Source organism: Mandrillus leucophaeus, unplaced genomic scaffold (assembly GCF_000951045.1).
Source record: "Mandrillus leucophaeus isolate KB7577 unplaced genomic scaffold, Mleu.le_1.0 Scaffold207, whole genome shotgun sequence".
NCBI lineage: Eukaryota > Metazoa > Chordata > Mammalia > Primates > Cercopithecidae > Mandrillus > Mandrillus leucophaeus.
In genome coordinates, this window is record NW_012102110.1 from 2503135 (window position 1) to 2527060 (window position 23926).

The 23926-nt window shown below is 41.0% G+C and overlaps 1 long non-coding RNA gene and 1 pseudogene across 2 annotated transcripts; one reads left to right on the top strand and one right to left on the bottom strand.

Moving 5' to 3' along the window:
• Positions 1-275: 275 nt before the first annotated feature.
• LOC105539585 lies at positions 276-6298 on the bottom strand (annotated as a pseudogene). Its single transcript, XR_001006067.1, has 2 exons — positions 5789-6298; positions 276-1618 (listed from the first exon to the last, which is right to left on the bottom strand). The product of XR_001006067.1 is annotated as an ankyrin repeat domain-containing protein 36B-like (transcript).
• A 326-nt stretch (positions 6299-6624) lies between these two features.
• LOC105539587 lies at positions 6625-8090 on the top strand. Its single transcript, XR_001006068.1, has 2 exons — positions 6625-7216; positions 7313-8090. It is a non-coding gene; the product is annotated as an uncharacterized LOC105539587 (long non-coding RNA).
• Positions 8091-23926: the final 15836 nt, after the last annotated feature.

A 23926-nucleotide genomic window follows, 5' to 3' on the forward strand; every position in this document is an offset into this window, starting at 1 on the left:
TTCTCTGTTAGAAGAATTAGGAATTGAAAATTTAAAAATAATACTATTTACAATAGCATTAAAATATAAAATTCTTGGGAATAAACCTGACAAACTATGTGGAATATCTGTACACTGATAACTAAAAAGCATTGCTAAGAAAAATTAAAGAAGACTTAAGTATCTTGTTCATAGGCTGAGAGACTCAACATTGTTGATGTTAATTCTTTCCCATATTAATCTATAGATATAGTGCAGTCCCCATCCAAAGCCAAGCAGGCGTTTTTGTTTGTTTGTTTGTTTTGTTTTTTGTGGAAATTAAAACGTGGCATGCAGATAATCTAGAAGATCCACAGTAACTCTCCTGCTGTGTAGCTGGTTCCTGACAGGTCATGGACCTGTCCGTGGCCTGCAGGTTGGGGACCTCTGCTGTAGAGGATCCAGATTTAAATTCAGAATAAGCTTCATCTGTTTCTGTAGTTTCATTTTCTTTCAACAACTGCTGCATTGAACTTCACAGGATTTTCTGAAGCTGCTCAATTTGGCCATCTTGCTTTTTAATTGTATTTCTTAACATGGAATTTTCTGTTTCGAGCTTTTGTATGTGGCCTTGCGTCTCCTTAGTACATCTCATAGTTGCTGTAAGTTGATACTGTTTTTCTTGAAATTGAATTCTCATCTGGCCTAATTTCTTCCTTGAATCTTGCATCTCACTTCCTCAACGGATGCAGTGACGCAATGAAGCATCCAGCGAAGCTTTTGTTGATTGTTTAGGACATCACTCTGTTTTTGTTGAAGTTGTCTCACAACTACTTCTCTTTCTGCTTTCTCTCTTTCATATTGACATTGTTTTTCTTTCAAATGATTAACTTTATTGATCATCCTCTTACTCTTCTAGCAAAAGACTGTGCTTTATGCACTCAGCCTGAAGATTTTGTACTGTAGCATCACGTTTGGCTTGAATATCAATTACTATTTTTTCTTGATTGTCAGCTTTGTTGTGAACATCATCCAGTTGCTGTTGAAGCAACATAGTTTGTCTTTGTAGTTGACATAATCTTACTTGCTTTTCTGTGCATTTTTCTACTTTATCTTGGCCATTTGTGTACATTTTTTCAATGTCCTTCATTTGACACTGTTTGGTTTAGCTCTCTTTGTATGTGTTCAAAAACCAAAGCCTTTCTTTCAGAGCGTCTCGTGTAATGGAGCTCAGTTTTGAGGACCCAGAACTTACTCTTAGCTTTAGAAAGTTGTTGAGAAAGAATCAGAACATGAGAATTCAAATTTTCCTGTAAATGACACAATTTCTCTACCGTGCCCTGGACATCAAGCTCTTGGTCTCTTTCTGTTGAGTGACTTTGATCATGATCACGTAGAGCAGCATTCAGTCTACGATGGTATGATTCCATTTCGTCAGTCTTTGCCTGCTTTGTTTTTCCTTCTCCAGTTTGGAACGGAGCATTGTGTTCTCATCTGTCAGAGCAGTAAGCTGTCCACTATAATGGGCTATCGCTTTTGTTGATGTTTCCCCATTCTGTTTTAGAGCCTTTTGAGGTCTTCATGCTTTCTTTTTATAATTTCAATGTCTTTTAGGTATTTCTTTTCCAGCATTTGATTTTTCATTGTGTCTATTTCCAGCCTGAGCCTGGCAATTTCATTTTATATCAAGTGGTTTTACATCAACAGGTCTTCTTTTTCATGACTATCAGAAATCTCAAACTGCAGAGTTTTTGTTCCCATTCAAGTTTTTGATACTCTGTGATATTATTTCTTTTTTTTCAGGTAGTCTTGTAGTACACTAGTCTTTTTCATTTTTTGAATTTTTGCTGTAAGTCACTTACAGTGATTATCTTTAAGTTCTGTTGGTCTTTTACATAAACTGCATTTTAAATTTTAGTCTTTTTTTATACGAGATTCTGGAAATTATTTTTTATTATACTTTAAGTTCTGGGGTACATGTGCAGGACATGCGGGTTTGTTACATAGATATACATGTAATGCTATCCCTCCCCTAGCCCCCCATCCCCCAACAGGCCCCGGTGTGTGATGTTCCCCTCCTTTTTCCATGTGTTCTCATTGTTCAACTTCCATTTATGAGTGAGAACATGTGGTGTTTGGTTTTCTGTTCTTGCGATAGTTTGCTGAGAATGATGGTTTCCAGCTTCATCCATGTCCCTACAAAGGACATGAACTCGTCTTTTTTTATGGCTGCATACTATTCCATGGTGTATATATGCCACATTTTCTTTATCCAATCTATCATTAATGGACGTTTGGGTTGGTTCCAAGTCTTTGCTGTTGTGAACAGTGCTGCAGTTTGCATGTGTCATAGTAGAATGATTTATAACCCTTTGGGTACATACCCAGTAATGGGATCTCTGGGTCAAATGGTATTTCTAGTTCTAGATCCTTGAGGACTCACCACACTGTCTTCCACAATGGTTGAACTAATTTACACTCCCACCAACAGTGTAAAAGCATTCCTATTTCTTCACATCCTCTCCAGCATCTGTTGTTTCCTGACTTTTTAATGATTGCCTTTCTAACTGGCATGAGATGGTATCTCATTGTGGTTTTGATCTGCATTTCCCTAATGACCAGTGATGATCATTTTTTCATATGTTTGTTGGTCACATAAATGTCTTCTTTTGAGAAGTGTCTTTCATATCCTTCGCCTACTTTTCGATGGGGTTGTTTGTTTTTTTCTTATAAATTTGTTTAAGTTCTATGTTTGTTTAATCTCTATTCTAGAGATTAGCCGTTTGTCAGATGGATAGATTGCAAAAATTTTCTCCCATTCTGTAGGTTGCCTGTTCATTCTGATGATAGTTTCATTTGTTGTGCAGAAGCTCTTTAGTTTAATGAGATCCCATTTGTCTATTTTGGCTTTTGTTGCCATTGCTTTTGGTGTTTTAGTCATGAAGTCTTTGCTCATGCCTGTGTCCTGAATGATATTGCCTAGGTTTTCTTCTAGGGTTTTTATGGTTTTGGGTCTTACATTTAAGATTTCCTCTTTTCCTAATTGAATACCCTTTATTTTGTTCTCTTGCCTGATTGCCCTGGCCAGAATTTACAATACTATGTTGAATAGGAGTGGTGAGAGAGGTCATCCTTGTCTTGTGCTGGTTTTCAAAGGGAATGCTTCCAGTTTTTGCCCATTCAGTATGACATTGGCTGTGGGTTTGCCATAAACAGCTCTTATTATTTTGAGATATGTTCCATCAATACCTAGTTTATTAAGAGTTTTCAGCATGAAGGGCTGTTGAATTTTGTTGAATGCTTTTCTGCATCTATTGAGTTAGGGAGGATTCCCTGTTTTTCTATCGTTTGGAATAGTTTCAGAAGGAATGCTACTAGCTCCTCTTTGTACCTCTGGTAGAATTCGGCTGTGAATCCGTCTGGTCTTGGACTTTTTTTTGGTTGGTAGGCTATTACTGCCTCAATTTCAGAACTTGTTATTGGCCTATTCGGGGATTTGACTTCTTCCTGGTTTAGTGTTGGAAGGGTGTATGTGTCCAGGAATTTATCCATTTCTTCTAGATTTTCTACTTTATTTGCGTAGAGGTGTTTATAATATTCTCTGATGGTTTGTATTTCTGTGGGATAGGTGGTGATATTCCCTTTACCATTTTTTATTGTGCCTATTTTATTCTTCTCTCTTTTCTTCTTTATTAGTCTGACTAGCGGTCTATCTATTTTGTTGATCTTTTAAAAAAACCAGCTCCTGGGTTCATTGGTTTTTTGAATGGGTTTTCGTGGTCTCTATCTCCTTCAGTTCTGCTGTGATCTTAGTTATTTCTTGTCTTCTGCTAGCTTTTGAATTTGTTTGCTCTTGCTTCTCTAGTTCTTTTAATTGTGATGTTAGGGTGTCGATTTTAGATCTTTCCTGCTTTCTCTTGTGGGCATTTAGTGCTGTAAATTTCCCTCTACACACTGCTTTAATTTTGAAACGGAGTCTCCCTCAGTTTTCCAGGCTGGAGTGCGGTGGCATGATCTCAGCTCACTGCAACCTCTGCCTTCCGGGTTCAAGCGATTCTCGTGCCTCAGCCTCCCAAGTAGCTGGGACTACAGGCATGTGCCACCACACCCAGCTAATTTTTGTATTTTTAGTAGAAATGGGGTTTCACCATGTTGTCCAGACTGGTCTCGAACTCCTGATCTCAAGTGATCCGCCTGCCTTAGTTTCCCAAAGTGCTGGGATTACAGGCGTGAGCCACCGCGCCCAGCCCCATGTCTTTTTTAATCCCTGGATTGACTTTGTGGGACATGAGGCCAGGGTACTAAGATGTCACCAGGGCTTTATAGGCTTTATAGCATAATAGTAGTGAATGTAGTCTTTGAAGTCAGTTGCATCTGGGTGTGAGCTGGGACTAGTCATATACTAGTTGTGTCATATTGAACAAGTTACCTAACCTCTGGTTCCTCAGTTTGTTCATCTGTTTAAAAATTGTGGGACTAACAATTCCTGCTGGGTCATTGCAAGATGTCAGTAAGACATGTTAAGTGCTTAGAATAGGGCTTGGCATAAGTAGAGCCTCAGTAGGGTAGGTGTTACTTAATCCCAGAAAATAACTGGCAACTTTGGAAGGTGAGAGTGAATGTCTCTAATCATTAGTTTATCTAACAAATACTTATCTAGTACGATGTGCCTGGCCCTGTGGACACTGCCATGTTTTTTCTCATTCAGTATTCACAGCGACTGCCCAGTGAATGGTATTGCCTCCATCCTCTGACAGGGTAAAGAGCCTATCCCAGACCCCACCATTGGAGGCGTCAGGGAGGGGTTCTTGGCAGGAGATGGGCTTTGTAGAAAGGCTTCTGCTTTGCTTTCACTCACTGCCTGTGGCCAGTTTAGTCGGACAGCTCCTGTCAGGTCACCATAAGCAGCTTTTGCATGACCCTGCCTCCCAGGGTTTTCCTTAAGTTGCCTTGTTCTTTAGTTGTTTCCCTACTTGTTTTTGTTAGACTGTGGGAGGAAGAAATCCATTTCAAATCTGCTGAAACCTGTTACCAAGCAACAGCAGTGGTTAAAAGCAACCTGATGAGTGAGTAAAGAATTAGGGTTTCAGACCTGTGGTTAATAATGGTCTCTATCTCCCTGCTGACCTGCATTCCCTTCTCTTCTGTTCACTGCTGGGTGAAGGAGGGCTCGCTGCATTTTGGAAGTTAAGGGAACCAATAAGGTGACTCTTTTGCAGATGGGAATGTGGTACTCAGCCAGCCATGTGGAAGCACTGTCCTGGCATGATCTGCCCTGGGCTGTTGGCTCTCTGAATGCTGTCTTGGGAGGAGCACTGCCCTTCAGACCAGAAGAGATGGCTTCCAGTCCCCACTCCCTCTTGTCCCAGTCTCTCTGAGGCTGCTTGTTGGGTATTGGACGTGCTGTGTACTAACTCAATCCCATCTCTTGTCTCATTATCTGAAATGCATCCCCATTTGCAGAGTGGGCTCAAAGGGAGCCTTCAATTCTGCTCCTCTAATAGCCGTAGCTCAGACCCCAGCTCAAGATATCTTGTCTCTGGAAAGGGCAAAACGTTGTCCCCAGTGTAGCATTTTCACTGGGTTGATTATCTCAGTGCTGGATCATCTATCACTCTTGTGTGGTGACTTTGTGAATTATCTGCCTGAGTGCCACCTCCCATCCACCCTAATCACTGCATGCTCAGGGAGCAAGAAATAAAATCATGAAATGCTTTCCAAATAAAATCACTTTTTGGCTGGGTGCAGTGGCTCACACTCCCAAAGTAATCCCAGCACTTTGGGAGGCTGAGGTGGGTGGATCGCTTGAGGCCGGGAGTTCAAGAGCAGCCTGGCCAACATGGCGAAACCCCATTTCTACAAAAAATAACAACAGCAAAAAAATCAGCCAGGGTAACTGGTGTGTGCCTATAATCCCACCTACTTGGGAGGGAGGCTGAGGCACAAGAATTGCTTGAACCCAGGAGGAGATCATGCCCCTGCACTGCAGCCTGAGCAACAGAGCGAGACTCTGTCTCAAAAATAAATAAATAAATTTAAAAAATCGCTTTTTGATACTTCTGTTAAAATAGATAATAAGGGACCATATCTTAAAGTATGGAGGATCTGGCTTGGCTTCTGTTTTCCCTATGAAAGTGACAGATGTTGCATCATGAGACTTAGTGGAATGAATTGGGAAATTGAAGGGCAGCCCCATGGCTGTGGGTTCTATTTTCTATGGGACTGTTTACGCCAGGCTTTGTTTATTTTCTCTTTGCTCAGATAACTTCTGACTAGAATCGACTGTAGGATTATAAATAGTTTAAAATACCTATTCTCAAACCTCATTTTCAGCATATAAATTTTTTTGTTTGTGTTTTTTTTTTTCTTTTTTTTTTTGAAACGGAGTCTGGCTCTGTCCCCCAGCCTGGAGTGCAGTGGCCGGATCTCAGCTCACTGCAAGCTCTGCCTCCCGGGTTCACGCCACTCTCCTGCCTCAGCCTCCCGAGTAGCTGGGACTACAGGCGCCGCCACCTCGCCCGGCTAATTTTTTGTATTTTTTTAGTAGAGACGGGGTTTCACCGGGTTAGCCAGGATGGTCTCGATCTCCTGACCTCGTGATCCGCCCGTCTCGGCCTCCCAAAGTGCTGAGATTACAGGCTTGAGCCACTGTGCCCGGCCAGCATATAAATTTTTAAGAATCAGTGTTTAAAGATACATGAAGCTATTTGCTAGATTTTTATTCTAGTTTTTTTTTTTTAATTTAAAAATCTTAAGTTTTTTTTAGTAAGCTTAAGATGTCCAGTAGTTTATTTGCAGACAGCGTTTTTAAAAAGTGAATAGATGTGTAGCTGAAGTTAAATACAGATTTACGACTGTGTAACTCTTGGTAAGATATAACAAAACCTAGACATCTAAAGTTTTTGGAAATTTTTATTTTAAAAGTCTGTTGGGAGGTAAAATTGTGTGACTTTACCTTGGGTTAATAGTTCTATAGTTAAGAAGAAAGTCTGGCGAAGTTTACTTGATCTCAGTTCATTCAAGAATAGGGTATTTAGTTCCACTTTGGTTACTTTCACTTCTACTCTAAATTCATAGTCCCTGTTACTTAAGCTTTACCCTTGACTTACCAGTTTTTGTAGCAGCGAGATAAATGGGGAGTAGCAGTGCCTTTGTTAATGTAAATTGACAACAAATTATGTCGTTTTCTAGCAGGAGTAGATAAACTGATAATGGGCTTAGAAATGTACAAAATGATTTTCTGTAGACAGGATGATCTGTAACCATGAGTCCACTAGACGGGAGAAACTTTGCTGTTTAAAATGAAATGTTATTCAGGATTTGGAATAATTTGCTAAAAAAAGTAAAATTAAAGGTCAGTTCATAGCATTGTAGCAAATGATGGTACATATTCACAACAAAGTAATGCGACTACATTTAATAAATAGCCACAAACAACAAAAGGACAGCTGGTCCCTGATATGTACTGGCTACCTGGACATAATATCCTTGTGAAGCATCCTTAAAGAACAAATTGCAGCTGGTATTTGGGTGAATGTTGCTCTGTGCCTGTTGAATGTCCATGCTACAAGAAGTTATGAGCCTTGTTCTAAGTACAAATGAACCTTGTATTTGTTTAATCTCCTAAGGGAGAGCTATAGTTTACATTCAATTTTTTGGTCTTTCTGCTATGAAAGGTGTTTATTTTGCCTTTGTCAATGTGTTTGCAACCTTAAATAAGGAAAGGGAAAAAAATAGCCCTCTGAACTCTGATCTTTTGCTGCTTCTGTAAATTTTGATTATGAAGTTGGGAGTGAGGACATTCAAAAGCCCTTGGTGAATTTATATGCCTTTAGAATATTGTGCCTGTTTTAAAATGTTTGAGCTTTTAAAACACTTTGTTGAAACATGAATCCTTTTTTGTAATTGTATAAATACTCATAACTAATTTTGAATGCTACTGATTGTGTAACTGAATTTTTGTATCCAAAAATACATTCTTTTCCTACCTTGAAAATCTATTTCATTTAATAAATACTGTTTTCTTTATGCTAACTTAACTTTAAAAGGAATGTTGCCAAGCTGTCTTTCCTCCCCCATCACAATTTTGCTTTTTTTCTTCAATAAATGATAGCATTATGATCTTTAATAAATCTAGTTTATTTTTTAATAACTTCATGAAGCCACATGAAGCCACATGGAGATTGTACAACTGTAAGAAAAAACCGTATCTTTAATTTGAATTCTCAGTGTGTAGCACACATTATAGGCACTTAAAGATGTTTTTGGGGGCCTAACTTGACGTGTAGTCCTCTCTTTTAAATGACTTAGGGTTTCACATGAGTCTAGGAACAGTTTGGAAGGTTTTTAAAAGGTAAGAAATTTCCTTAAGTATTTATTTTGGGGGGAAAAAAGTATATATACATACATACATACAAATACTTATTATTTTTTCTTTTTTTTAAATGAAGTCTCACTCTGTTGCCCAGGCTGGAATGCAGTGGTGTGATCTTGGCTCACTGCAACCTCAGCCTCCCAAGTTCAAGTGATTCTCATGCCTCAGACTCTGAAGTAGCTGGGATTACAGTCGTGCACGACCACACCCAGCTACTTTTTGTATTTTTGGTAGAGATAGGGTTTTACTATGTTGGCCAGGCTGGTCTTGAACTCCCGACCTCAGGTGATCCACCCACCTCAGCCTCCCAAAGTGCTGGGATTACAGGTATGAGCCACTGTGCCCGGCCTATTTTGGCATATTCCTATACACCTAGCTGGTTTAGTTATTTTGTGTAAAGTAGGTTGTCTAATTAACATAAAGTTGTTCATGATGTTTTCCTATTTTAATATCTGTAAGATTTCTACTTATGTCCTTCCTTTTATTGCTAATGTTGGTAATTTGAGACTTCTCTTGCCTTGCTTAGCATAGGTAGAAGGTTGTCAGCTTTTTTTTCTCATCTTTTCAAAGGCAGCTTGGTTAAGATTTGAACACACAAAGGCAGATATGTGAATGGCCAACAAACATATCTAGTACATATTGAATTATATCAAGTTTAAAAAAATAGGTAAAATAACTCTGGACTTTCAAGTTCTTAGGTGCCTTCATTGGTGGTAATGAAAAGCAAGGAAGTTATTTGCATGAGTTAGGATAGTCATTACTTCAGGAAAGACAGAATTGGGAGGGGACATGATGGGAGGATGCCTCTGGGTGCTGGTCATGGTCTTTCTTCAAAGACCATGTGGTAGTTTCATGGTATTTGATAAATCATTGTGTTGTATATGTATTTTTTTGTTTGTGTACTTTTCTATTGTGTTATGTTTTACAGTAAAATAACCAGTATTTGATTTCACTGATTTTCAATGTTCATTGTCTGTTATTTGATTTTTTTCTTCTTTATTATTTTCTTTCTTTTCTTTTCTTTTTTTTTTTTGAGATGGAGTTTCACACTTGCTGCCCAGGCTGGAGTGCAGTGGCACGATCTCGGCTCAACCACAACCTCCGCCTCTGACGTTCAAGCGATTCTTCCGCTTCAGCCTCCTGAGCAGCTGGGATTACAGGCATGTGCCACCACGCCCAGCTAATTTTGTATTTTTTTAGTAGAGATGGGGTTTCTCCATATTGGTCGGGCTGGTCTTGAACTGCTGCCCTCAGGTGATCGGTCTGCCTCGGCCTCCCAAAGTGCATGAGCCACGACACCCAGCCTATTTTCTTTCTTATACATACTTTGGGTTTAATTTGTTCTGTAGCTATTTACAGTAGAAGCCTAAACCATTGATTTTTATACCTTTTTTCTAATACAATTTAAGCTATACATTTCCTTTTCAGCACTGCAGTAGCTCCATCTTACAAATTTTGATATACTGTGTTTTCATTTTAATTCAGTTCAAAATATTTTCTTGTCTTCCTGTGATTTCTTTTTTGACTCATTGATTACTTACAAGCACGTTTACTTACAAGCATGTTTAACTTCTAAACATTTGGGGATTTTGCAGATCTCTTGATTTCTAATTTAATTTCATTATAGTCAGAATTTGTCTCAATCATTTTAATCCTTTTCAATCTATTGTGACTTATTTTATGGCCTACCATCTTAGTCTAAATAAATAAATAAACAAACTTGATGTGGTGGTGTGCTCCTGTAGTCCAGCTACTCAGGAGGCTGAGGTGGGAGACTCCCTTGAGCACAGGACTTTGAGGCTGTGGTGAGCTATGGTCATGCCATTGCACTTCAGCCTGGACAACAGAGCGAGACCTGTCTCTAGACAAGACAAATCCCTAGATCATCTAGGTTTTCTCCTATGTTATTATCCTGTAGGAGTTTTATAGTTTTTTACTTTACATTTAGCCCCTGTGATTCATTTTTTTTTTTTTTCATGTCCGGGTCTAGCCTTGTTTGTTAAAAAGATGATCTTTGTTCCACTGTATTTCCTTTGCTTCTTTGTCAAAGATCAGTTGATTATGTTTATGTGGGTCTGTTTCTGGGTTCTGAATTCTGTTCCTTTGATATGTTGGTCTATTATTTCATCAGTAGCACACTACCTTAATTACTGGAGCTTCGTAGTCTTGAAGTAAGGTAGTGTCAGTTCTCCAACTTAGTTTTTTTCCTTTAATATTGTGTTGCCTATTCTAGGCCTTTTTGCCTCTCCATATAAACTTTAGAATTAGTTTTTAAAAATATTTATGCAAAATAACTTGCCAGGTTTTTGACTGGGATTGCAATGAATCTATAACTCATGTTGGGAAGAATTGATATGAAAATATTGAGGGTTTTTGTTTTGTTTTTTTCTGAGACTGGGTTTTACTCTATTTCCCAGGGTGGAGTGCAGTGGTGTGATCATGGCTCACTGCAGCCTTAATCCTGGACTCAAGTGATTCTCTGCCCCAGCTTACTGAGTAGCTGGGACAACAGGAGCACACCACTATGCCTGGTGAATTTTTAAAATTTTTGGAGAGACAGAGTCTCACTATGTTTCCCAGGCTGGTCTTGAACTCTTGGGCTCAAGTGATTCTCCTGCCTTGGCCTCCTAACATGCTGGGATTACGGGTGTGAGCCACCATGACTGGCCAAATATTAACTCTTCCTATTCATGAACATGGTATATCTCTCCATTTAGTTCTTTAATTTCTGTCATCAGAGCTTTTAAGGTTTCCTCATACAGATTTTGTACATATTTTGTTTGATTTATACCTAAGTATTTTATGTTTTGGGAGGCTAGTATAAGTGGTATTGTGTTTTTAAATTCAAATTCCACTTGCTTATTGCTGGTATATAGGAAAGCAATTGATTTTGTATATTAACCTTGTGTCCTGTAACCTTACTATAATTGCTTACTGGTTCCAGGATTTTTTTGTTGATTCTTTTGGATTTTTGACATAGACTACCCTGTCATTTATGAACAGAGTTTTATTTCTTCCTTCCCAGTCTGTATCCCTTTTATTTCCTTTTCTTGTCTTAGTGCATTAGCTAGGACTTCCAGTATGATGACAAAAAGGAGTGGTGAGAGGGGACATCCTTGCCATTATGGTCTTAACCTTAAGTTTCTTAACCTTAAGTTTCTCACCATGAAGTATAATGTTAGCTATAGGTTTTTAGTGGATATTCTTGATCAAATTGAGCAAGTTCCCCTCTATTCCTAGTTTCCTGAGAGTTTTTATCATGGGTGGGTATTGGACTTTGTCAAAGGCATTTTCTGCATCTATTGATAGGCTGGGTGCAGTGGCTCACATCTGTAATCTCAGCATTTTGGGAGGCCGAGGTGGGTGGATCACATGAGGCCAGGAGTTCAAGGCCAGCCTGGTCAACATGGCAAAACCCTGTCTCTACTAAAAATATAAAAAAAGTTAACTGGGTGTGGTGGCCCACACCTGTAATTCCAGCAATCTGGGAGGCTGAGGCACAATAATCACTTGAAACCGGGAGGCAGAGTTTGCAGTGAGCCAAGATTGTTTCAGTGCACTCCAGCCTGGTACAGAGTGAGACTGTCTAAAAAAACAAAAAACAAACAACAACAACAAAAACGATATAGTGTTATTTTTCTTCTTTAACCTGTTCATGTGATCGATTATGTTAATTGATTTCTGAATGTTGAACCAGCCTTGCATACTTGGGATAAATCTTGTGGTTGTGATATATAATTCTTTTTTACATTCTTGGACTTAGTATGTTAATATTTTGCAAAGGATTTTTGTATCTATGTTCATGAGAGATATTGGTCTGTAGTTTTCTTTTCTTGCAATGTCTTTGTTTGGTTTTGGTATTAGGTAATGCTGGCCTCATAGGATAAATCAGGGCTCATAGGATAAATCCTGATTGTTTTGTTTTTACTTCTATCTTCTGAAAGAGATTTTAGAGAATTGGTATAATTTCTCCCTTAAATGGCTCACAGAATTCAACAGTGAACCCATTTAGGCCTGGAATTTTCTGTATTTTTAAGTTTATTAATTATTGTTTCAACTTCTTTAATAAATATAGATCTATTTAGATTGTCATTTCTTGTGTGAGTTTTGGCAGATTTTATCTTTCAAGGAATTGATCAATTTCATTTAGGTTATCAGATTTGTGATCATAGAGTTGTTCATAGAATTCTTTTATTATCCTTTTAATGTCTGTGACATCTGTAGTGATGTCTCCTCTGTCATTTCTGATGTTAGTAATTTGCCCTTCCCACCACCACCCTGGCTTTTTAGTTAGCTTGGCTAGAGGCTCATTGATTTTATTGATTTTTTTCAAAGAACCAGCTTTTGGTTTTGTTGATTTTCTTTATTGATTTCCTGTTTCAGTTTCATTGATTTCTACTCTAATTGTTATTTCTTGTCTTCTGCTTACGTCAGGTTTAATTGCTTTTCTTTTTCTTGTTTTCCAAGGTGGAAGATTATTGATTTTGGAGCTTTCCTCTTTACTAATATGTGCATACAATGCTCTAAATTTCCCCAGGCACTACTTTTGCTGCATCCCACAAAATTTGATGAGCTATATTTTCATTTTCATTTAATTCAAAATATTTTTAAATTTCTCTTGATTTTTTTGACCCATGTGTAATTTAGAAGTGTGTTGATTAATCTCCAAGTAATTTGAGATTTTCCAGCTATCTTTCTGTTATTGTTCAGGCCAAAATAATGGAGCTTTCCCCTTGTGTTTTCTTCTTTCAGTTGTACATTTCAGGTTTTATATTTAAGTCCTTTATCCATTCTAAGTTGATTTTTATATATGGTATAAGATAAGGATCCAATTTCATGATTTCTATTTTTAAAAAATTTGTTAAGGTGTTTTAAGAGCCCAGAATATGGTCTGTGTTGGTGAGTATTTCACATGAACTTGAGAATAATGTGTGTCCTGCTGTTGCTGGATGAATTAGTCTATAAATATCCATTATATTTAGTTGATTGATGGTGTTGTTGAATTCAAGTGTGTTCTTACTGAATTTCTGCCTGCTGAATCTGTCAATTTCTGATAGAAGGGCTTTGAAGTGTCCACTATAATAGTGGATTCTTCTATTTCTCTTTGCATTTCTATTAATTTTTGCCTCACACATTTTGATATTCTGTTGTTAGGCACATACACATTAAAGATTGTTATGCCTTTTTGGAGATTGACCCCCTTAGCATTATGCAGTGTCCCATCTTTATTGTGATACCTTTCCTTTCCCTGAAGCTTGCTCTGCCTGAAATTAATATAGCTTCTCTTGCTATCTTTTGATTAATGGTGGCATGGTATATCCTTCTTCAACTATTTTTTTTTTAAGTTTTATTTTTAGGCTGGGCACAGTCTCACACCTGTAATCCCAGCACTTTGGGAGGCAGAGGTGGGTGGATCACATGAGGTCAGGAGTTTGAGACCAGCCTGGCCAATGTGGTGACACCCTGTTTTTACTAAAAAATTAGGTGGGCACAGTGGCACACACCTGTAGTCCCAGCTATTCTGGAGGCTGAGGTGGGAGGATCGCTTGAACCTGGGAGGCAGAGGTTGTGGTGAGTTGAGATTGCACCACCGCACTTCAGCCTGGGTGACAGAGTGAGAATCTGTCTCAAAAAAAAATTTTACTTTTAATTGACAATTATGTATGTTAATGGAGTATGGGGCACAATGTACTGTTTTGATATGTGTATTTACTGTGGAATGATTAGATCAAGCTAATTAACGTATGTATCACATACTTTATATTTTTTATACTGAGAACATTTAAAATCTATTCTTTTAGCAGTTTTGAAATATATAATACATTATTATTAACTATGGTCACCATACTGTGCAATAGATCTCAATTTGTTCTCCTATCTAACTGCAACTTTGTATTCTTTGGTCAGCATCTCTCATCCACTCTCCTGGTAACTATCTTTCTATTTTTTACTTCTGTAACTTTGACTATTTTAAATTGCACATATAAGTGAGATTGTGTAGTATTTGTCTTTCTGTGCATAGATTATTTCACACAGTCCAATATTTCACAATATTGTCCCAGTGACAGAATTTCCTTCTTTTTAAAGGCTGACTAGTATTCTATTGTGTATGTATACCACATTTTCTCTGTTAATGGGCACCTAGCATGATACCATATCTTGGCTATGTGAACAATGCTGCAGTGAGCATGGGAGTACAGATATCTCTTCAGTGTACTGATTTCAATTCTTTCTAATATATACCCAGAAGTGGGGTTACTGGATCATATGGTATTCTAATTTTAGTTTTTTGAGGAACCTCCATACTCTTTTCCATAATGGCTGTACTAATTTACATTACAACAGTATACAAGTGGTCCTTTTTTTCCACATTCTTGCCAGTGCCTGTTATCTTTTGTCTTTTTGATGGCAGTCATTCTAACACGTGTAAGATAATCTCTCATTGTGATTTTAATTTGCATTTCCTTGATTATTAGTGATGTTGAGCATTTTTAAATAAATCTGTTGGCTATTTGTATGTCTTCTTTTAAAAAATATCTATTCAAGTCCTTTGTCCATTTAAACATCAGGTTATTTGTTTTCTTGCTATTAAGTTGAGTTTCTTATATATTTGGGATATTAACCCCTTATCAGATGTGTGGTATACAGATATTTTCTCCTACTCTGTGAATTCTCTTCACTCTGTAAATGGTTTTCTTTGTTATGCAGAAGCTTGAGCTCTCTACATTTGTTCTTTTCCCACGTTTGTTCCTTCTCATCATTATTAGAGACTACATTGGGGATTTAGAGTGACATCTCATATACACTAGAAAATCAGTGCAGAATCATTTTGGGGTGTTGTTTCTGGTTAAAAAATCAGATATTTGGAGATCTGGCAAATAGTAGACTGCCAGTGGCTTCCAAAAACCTAACCTTTCAGTCATGGAAAGGGATGAACTGTTGGCATGGAAGGGCATCTTAAAGGGCTCTCATGTCAGTGTATTGGAACTGACCCTGGAAACTAATGAAAGAGTAATCCTCCCTAAATCAACCCAAAGCTGGTAATCCCCAAGGCTGCATGTTGGTGATTAAAAAAGAAAGGTAGGAGCAGCTGTCTTTTTGTTCAGTTTAATTATGACCCAGTACCCAGGTGAGTGCTAATTTCCTGGTGGCACTGGAAATGGGTGGGAAAAGGTGTTAGGTTTCTGCAGGCTGCAGGGACTAAATGTACAGACGTGGATTCTGCCTGGTGTATGTCTAGGGATCCAGCCACAGTTCAGGGGAGCTCAAGCTTGTGAGGTCAGGTTGCATGGCTTTTAATTTCTGCCCTTTAAATTGGAGACATGGGCTGCTGTGTGCCAGAGGACACAGCGGTACTATCAGGTGTCAGCTAGACTGCACACCTTAATTAATAGCTGTCTTGCCCCCCTCAACAACTAGCTACAGGGCAGCTGCTGAGCCTGTGAGATAGAACTTACGTTATTAAGCAGAAGAGAAACATTTAGCCCTCCTAATCATTTCAGCAGGGTTCCAGTCCAGAGGTCACAGCACTGGGCATCTCCTTTCCCCGGGTCCCCGTTCCCGATATTCAAGTTGTTATCCATGGGTGTGTTTATAGCCAGCCTGTGAACTACAGACTGTTGGTTGAAATTAATGCCCCTGCTCGTGGTGAACATGCAACATCATTCCTCCTGACTCTTCTTGTGTTCTCTGTCCTGGAGAATGGTCCTGCCATTTGCCCCATTGTCAGAATGGATAGCTGAACAATCATCCTGGATACCTTCTCCATTAATAGCCATATCCAGTAATGGCCATTTCCTATGGATTCTACCTTCTAAATAGCTCTCACATCTGCTATGCCCTTTCCTGCATTGCACCTGCCTGTTCTTGCATGGTGCTGAGGTTTGAGGTATGATTGATCTGTCACCCAGGTATTGAGCATAGTAATTGATAGTTTTTCAACCTCTGCCCCGCGCCTTCCCTTCCTCCCTCCCCCTTTCATCTTCCACCTTTTGTTGTTTTCAAGTTTTACCACCACTATTGCTTTACAGGCATTTCACACTACTCTCTGTTTAGTTTTACTCTTGTTCTAAGCAACATTCTCCTTAAAGGCATAGGTTTCAAATTCTAGTTGCATTTCTCTGCTATAACTATTATAGTAACAAATGTTAGTTCATATGCCAACTAAAATTATTTCCTTGTGGAAATACGGAACATTCCAAGCCCTTAATCATTTCCTCTCTAGTCTGATATTCCACTGGCTGAACTTGCTGCTATTTCAATACTCAATGTGTTAATACCTCCTGAGCTTGTCATGGAATAGTCTTGTTTTCCTGGAATGTAGTTCCTCCCTGGCCGAAGGCAAATGCCTACTTCAAAATTGAGCTTATATGTTTCCTCCTCTGTGAAGGTGTCCCTGGTTCCTGCAGAGAATGGCAGGCTTTCTCTGTTCTATGCTTTCTTCCAAACTTCCGCTGCAGGAAACTTGTTGGTCTTCTCACTGTAAGCTCCCTGAGGTCCAATATGCCTGGCACAAAGTAAACACTCAGTGGGTGAATGAATGGGTGAAATGATGCCAGGAAAGTCACTCCTATCCTTGTTATCATGAGTCCCATCTCTAAAATCAGAGGATGTTTGGGAGATCTCAAAGATTTCTTTTCAGCTCTTTCTAGTATGTGAAGAAAAAGGTACAGCAAAATTAATTGCCTGCGGACACAGGATTATTTGTGGCAGAATCTAGAACCCTCATTCTTTTACTGTTTCCTGTGGACTTCAACATTTCAGACTCCTTCTGATAAGGTGGCCCACATGGGGAAGGTGGGCACCTGCAGGCCCCATGCTGAGGAGAAAGTCTCAGGTGAGTGGGGTTCCTGCCTGGGCTCCCACGTGACCCTTCCACTTGCAAGCTGGAGCTCCCTGCGTAAGCAACTGAAAACGCATCTCAGACATTTGCATAAATAGCTAGACTTCTATAGGAATAAAACGCAGCTGTCTAACGTGAGACTCAGACATGCTTGTGCTGGGAGAAAAGCAGTTCTAGACCTCTTTGTGCCTGGCTATTTCATTCACTCATGTAGATCATTCTTGGGGCCTTCCCAAGTGAAGACTTCCCTCTACTTCTCCTTCTCCTGCAATGCTTCATTCAAGCCACAATTTTAAGGTACTCAGAGTTTTGCATGACATCTCAGTTCTTCCATCTCCATCCTAATATTAAATCACCAGGGCATAGCTTCTTCATAGTCTTCATAGATGGCATGTCACTATTTTTTTTAATTGCATTGATTTTTTGAGGGGAGATGTCTGTGTGTCTGGGTTTATTTGATTGAACACTTTGTTGAAAGTGCAACATTCCCAGAATCTGAGAAGAAGCATGTAACATTTGACTGAAAACATAATAGTCTTATTATTTGTTATTGAAAAATGTTTTCTGATTTCTGAATGGGAAGTTATCTTTTAATGTTTTCACATTTGGACTATCTCAAATACAGCAAAGATGCATAATTGTTTTTTTCAGAGATAGAATCTTGCTTCATTGCTCAGGCTGGAGTATAGTGGTACAATCATGGCTCACTCTAACCTCCAACTACTGAGCGCAAGGGATCCTTTCCACTCAGCCTCTCAAGTAGCTGGGACTATAGGTATGCACCACTATAAATAGCTAATTTTTCTTTAATTTTTTTATAGAGACAAGGTCTCACTATGTTGCCTACGCTGGTCTTGAATTCCTCAAGTGATCCTCCCGCCTTGGCCTTTGAAAGTGTTTAGATTACAGGGGTGAGCCACTGTGCCTGGCCCGAAAATATTTAAAAGTAAAAATGTTCTTGAAAAAAACTTTATGAAATATCAGTTTTCTCTTAAAAATGCCTCAATAAATATGCCTCCAAATGTTATTAATTTTTTTGTTAATATCAGTTTTTGCCTCATTACACCTTGATAGATTAATAATGAGCCAAGCAGTAATAATAAAGGACCTACTCCGTGCCAGCTACTAGATCTTTTTTTTTTTTTTTAAATATGGAACACTTCATGAATTTGCATGTCATCCTTGTACAGGGACCACGCTAATCTTCTCTGTATCATTCCAGTTTTAGTAAATGTGCTGCCAAAGCATGCATAGCTGTTGGGTCTTACGGTTAAAAGTAATATGGGCTTATTATACTGTAGGTAAAACAATTTAGTGATTTAATCCTAAGATGCAGATATGAGTCTCTATTTTCAAATATTGAAGATATATTGTATAGCACATTGTCTAAGATTTAACTTTGTATTTCACGGAAGTACTGTGCTGCAAAGACACCTGAAGAGAGAAAAAAAAAATGAGTGACTTGTTCTCTAAGAAGCTTGGCCAGGACCTACTTACAAAATATGCCAGGAACACAAATGTGAAGCTCTTAGAAAACAATTCAGAAAGCCAGTAACCCACTATAATAGAAAGCCAGAATATCATATCTGAGGAAGATGAGGCTTCCATGAAATGTTATAAGCTTTTGTTTGTTGAGACTTTGAGACAGGGTCTTGGTCTTTTGCCCAGGCTAGAATGCAGTTGTGTGATCATAGTTCGCTATAGCCTCAAACTCCTGGGCTCAAGTGGTCCTCCTGCCTCAAGCTCCCAAGAAGCTAGAACTACAGGCACATGTCACCATGCCCAGTTAATTTTTAATTTTTCTGTAGTGATGGGATCTTGCTATGTTGCCCAGGCTGATCTTGAACTCCAGGGCTCACATCCTCCGAAAGTGATGAGATTATAGGTGTGACCCACCATGCCTTGCCCACTTAAAAAAATATACACACACAATAATTAGCCCCTCACTAATAAGTGAAATGGCAACAGTCATGTGGTACCACCTGTCAGGTTCCAACCTGAGCTGGGGTCTGAAGGGAATTTGTGGACAGGTGGAGGGTAATGGAAAGAACACTTGAGGGATCATACGCAGTTGGGACATGGCTTTATTCTCTCCCCTCCTACAGAGTCAGCAGTGCAGTTATATTACAGACAATAATGGCTTAAAGCCTCATATGAGCTCACACAAGCAGGTTACATCAAATGGCTACATAAATGTGATTACATATTGCACGGGGTTGTGCGCCTATGCTCCAAACCTGCTGTGTCAGACTGTACCAGATGTCTACCTCAGCCTACTCCTGATTGCAGCACAGCAATCCACCCTGTAGGCCGAGGGAGTCCTTGTAGTGGGGAGACGTGCCCACAGGGTGGAACTTTGGACTCATAGGCCACAGCAGCAATATAGGGAGCAACAACTCACTACTAATATTCCTGCTATGCTGCCCATAATTATTAGGGTCCAGCATAGGCCAGAGCCTAAAGATGTTCACCATGTCTGTAGGGGGTCATCAGTAAGGCTGTCAACTGCCTTGATTTCCTGGGAAACTCTTGCAAAACTGCTGTTATGTTTTGTTCATTGTCAGGGATGAAGGCACAACATTGCATTCCCAAAGGAGCACAGGTGCCACCTTGGGCAGCAGTTAATATGTTGAGGGCCACCCAGTTCTGCAGTACCACCTTCCTGGTTTCATCAACCTCATCTGTCAACAGAAGGAAGGCAACTTGGGTGTAATTCAAGGCTCAAGCAGTATGCTCTGCAAGGGTGGTAACTTGCGTTTCTACAGGTGACACCTGCTTCAGGGATGGTTAATGCTAAGGGGCAGAGCCACCACGGGGTTTGTTGCACTCACAAAAACTGGGAACGTAGTGCCTCCCAGTTATTTGGGCATCTAGGTAATGTGGGAATAACAGCGGCAGGCACGTAAGGTCCCCCCTAGGTACAGCAGCCAGTCCATTTCACTGGCAAAGATGACCATCCTGTGTCTTCATAGGTCTATAAATTTCCAGGGGGGCACTAAGTCCACTGGGGCCCAGCGTTGATGAGGCCGCCTATTCCACTGCACCTTTGGTGTGGTGACATATGTTATATTTGTGCAGGCTATGGCAGGTAGCCGCCCCATGGTGGCCTTGCCCCAGTGCTGCTCTATACATTGTGGTATCTGTGGTAGGGGCACCACATGTTCTCCCACTAACCAGCCCCATCCATCATAGTCGCTATGGGTCAGCCAGGGGGCAGGCATGCTATGGGTTTTGTGGGATCCTCTATCCAAAGCTTGTCATGTTGCATTCCAAATGGCCATGGGACCCCAAATGTCTAACCATGTCCAGTTTTCCGTAGAAGCTAGATGTATGTGCCAGGGCAAGCCATCCACAGCTGCTGCTGGAAGAGCGGTGCAGATTCAGCAGTTGGAAACACTGGTCACCTCAGTGCAGGTGTGGGCCCAGTCCACAGTGCTGTTGGAGCATGTCAACCTATGGTCAAAACGATAAAGCAGGCACAGTTACTAACCAGGGTAAATCACACCCCTCGGGCAAAATATAGGCCAACCTTTCATTCCTGGATAACAATGCAGCCACCAAGGGCTTCTGCCCTAGGTAATGGCACCACACCTTCTCAGCTCCCCATGGTTCCTTTGGGTCCTGTATCTGTGCCAAAGTCACTGGGGAGCTCATAATAGGTCACACAGATAATACCTATGGACCCCAGAGGAGGATTCCTTCCCTGGCCATTCCTCTATGAACGGTCAATCACGGAGGGCATATATTAAATCACCTAAGGAGTGACATGTAAATCATACTGTAGGCCCTCCTCCCAGGGGCTACAATAGCTAACCATTGGCAATGTGGGGCTTGGAGGGTCCATGGCCAAAGCCAGATTCTTTGTTCCCCTGACTTTAGGGGTGCTGGGGCAGGCAACAACAGGTTACTGTTCGTCCCCATACCTGGTCGGAGGAGGTCGTCTCTGGTGTGTATCTGTAACTGGATGGGGGCAGTGGCCCGGTGTAGCAGTGCCTCCACCAGGGCCAGGCCACCTTTCTGTAGCCGTTCATTCAAGGTTTAGAGCACCAGGTCCAACCATGAACTCCAGCCCCGCAAAGATGGGGGAGTAACATGCAAGGATAACCCATTTTTCAGGAGTCCATTATATCATTCAGTCATACCAGCAGCTTGTGGAACATGGGACCTCCACTTTATGTCCATCTGTTGTGCCCTGTTGTACCTGCTGTCCAGTAAAATGTGTTCCCCTATCACTTTCAATGATCAGGGGACAACCATATAGGGCACCGAAGTGTTGCAGGGCCTGAATGGTGTGGTGTTGGTCAGCCGTCCTGCAAGGGTAGGCAAATAACAGACTGGTGGCCGTGTCTACAGCCGTCAGAACATGTGCATGCCCCTGTGACCTTGGAAGTGGCCCAATGTAGTCTATTTGCCATCTAGCCAAGGGCATCCACCCTACTGTCACTTGTTGTGTAACCCTGGGCAGCTGCCTCTGTCTGCTGTATGTCCGTGCGCATGCTGGGCGCTTCTGGCGGGCCTCTCAGATATCCTATGTGGGCAAGGATAGACCCCAGCGCTTACTGACCTGTTGCATTAGTTTACCCTCCGCATGGCCCAATTTTCAGTGCAGCCATAGGGTTATATCCTGTGTAAGTGCTGACTCCAACCACTGGATCTTGGCCAAGGTATCTACCTCATCATTGCTGGGGACAGCAAAAAGCACACGTCCTGACACATGATAAATAGTTACATCCTTTTGGTGGCCCATTTCCCATAGGTTTTGACACATGGCCTGGCCCCAAATGGGCAGGTGGCCAACTAGCCAATTCTGTAACTTCTAGGTAGTTAACCACAAGGTCAGGCCTCGATATGCTGCCCAGGTATCAGTGCAGATTACCACAGGTGTCTCCTCCTTGGTGATCACCATCCACATTGCCCTTAGTTCCGTCCACTGACTACTTTGTCTGCACCCAGTATCAAACCATGTGGTTTCAGTAGCACCCCGGCTGGACCCAACCGTATACCACGCCCCATCAGGAATGGGAGGGTGCCCTTCTTTAAACAGTAATGGCTTAGGGTTTAAGAGTGCCTCAGGCTGACCCATAACCATATCTTACATCGGAACTGCAGGTCCCAAGAGTTCTTGTAATTCTGCTGCTAAGGAGCTTGTACTCGGTGTGCTCTGCCGTTCTAGGTAGACGCCCCACTTTGCTAAGGTGGATGTCTGTGCTGTCCCAGTCTAGGGGGTGGTTACCCATGAATGTACCCACCCTGCTATTGGGTAAGTCGGCCACACGACGACTGTAGCCTGTCCCATCACACTCTCACAAGCCTGAAGGGCAGCATATGCAGCTGCTAATTGCTTCTCTATTGAGAGATACCAGAGATCAGCTCCCGTCCAAAGTTGGGACCAAAAGCCTACCGGTGTTCTAAAGTGCTCCACATGCTGCCATAGGCCCCAGCCAAAACCATCTGTAGTCACATGCACATCGAGTTCAAATGAGCACCCTGGGTTAATTACTCGTAGGGCCTGTGCTTGCTGTATGGCCCACTTGGCTGCCAGAAAAACCATTTCAGCATCATTGTCCCAATACCAGGTAGCTCCCTTTTTTTTGTCAACCGATACAATGGTTTTATCATCTGAGCTCAATGGGGCAGGAGTACCCGCCAATATCCTAAGAGGCCCACAAAAGTCTGTAGCTGCTTCATCATTGTGGGGCAGGGATATGCCTGAATTTTATCAGTGGCCTCTGGGATGTCCTTCTTACCTCACCAGATAACTCCCAATAATTTGGTAGACCCTTGGACCTTGGAATCCAGGCCCTTGGACCTTGGATTGGTTAATGGCCCAACTGCATGCTGCCAAATGTTATTGCAAGAGGGGTGCCGCTGCTTCTAAATCTGCAAGAGAATCAGAGGTTAACATAATATGATCAATATCATGGAATAGGTGGACCCCCTTTGGACATTTGTAGGTGGTTAAATCCGTGGCCATGAGACAATGACATAGGCTGGGGCTAGGCACAAAGTCCTGCCTCAACACTGTGAAAGTCCCTTGTTACCCTTCCCATGTGAAAGCAAACTGTTCCTGGCTCTCTGGAGCAATGTCAATTGAGAAGAATGCACTGGCAAGTCTACCACATAGGGGTACTGTCCCAATTCCGTCGTCAAGCGGCCCTTCAAATCAGTGATAGACAGTACAGCTGGATGTAAAGGGAGTGTTACTTTATTTAGTTCTCAATAATCCACCATCATCTGCCAAGTTCCATCAGGCTTTCTGACTGGTCATACCAGTGCATTGTAGGGGCTGTGGGTGCCATGCACTATCTGCACCTTCTCTAACTTCTTAATGGTCTCTGTTATCTCCGTATGCTCACCTGGAAAGCGGTATTGACAGGTGGAAGTAACTTGTCAGGGTTATGGCAGGACCTGGGGCTGCTGATGCGTATGTCTGCACAGTACCAGCTTAACCACATGTACTCGGAGTCTGAATTCTCTGACTGTGGTTTGTAAAGCCAAGCCATGTAAAATATCCACCCTCAGAATGTATTCAGGTGTGGGAGAGACATACGCAATTATGAGTGGGGAGCTAAGCGGCCGATGCCAAGGTGCAAAGATACAGGTTTCACTTTCACTGACCGGCCTCCATAGCCATCTGTATATGCAACCTTGCCCGGAAATTTATTCCGGTTCCCATAGATGAGGCTACAATCTGCACTGATGTCTACCAGCGCCATCACCCACTGTGCATTGGTGGGGGACCAGTGGATTGC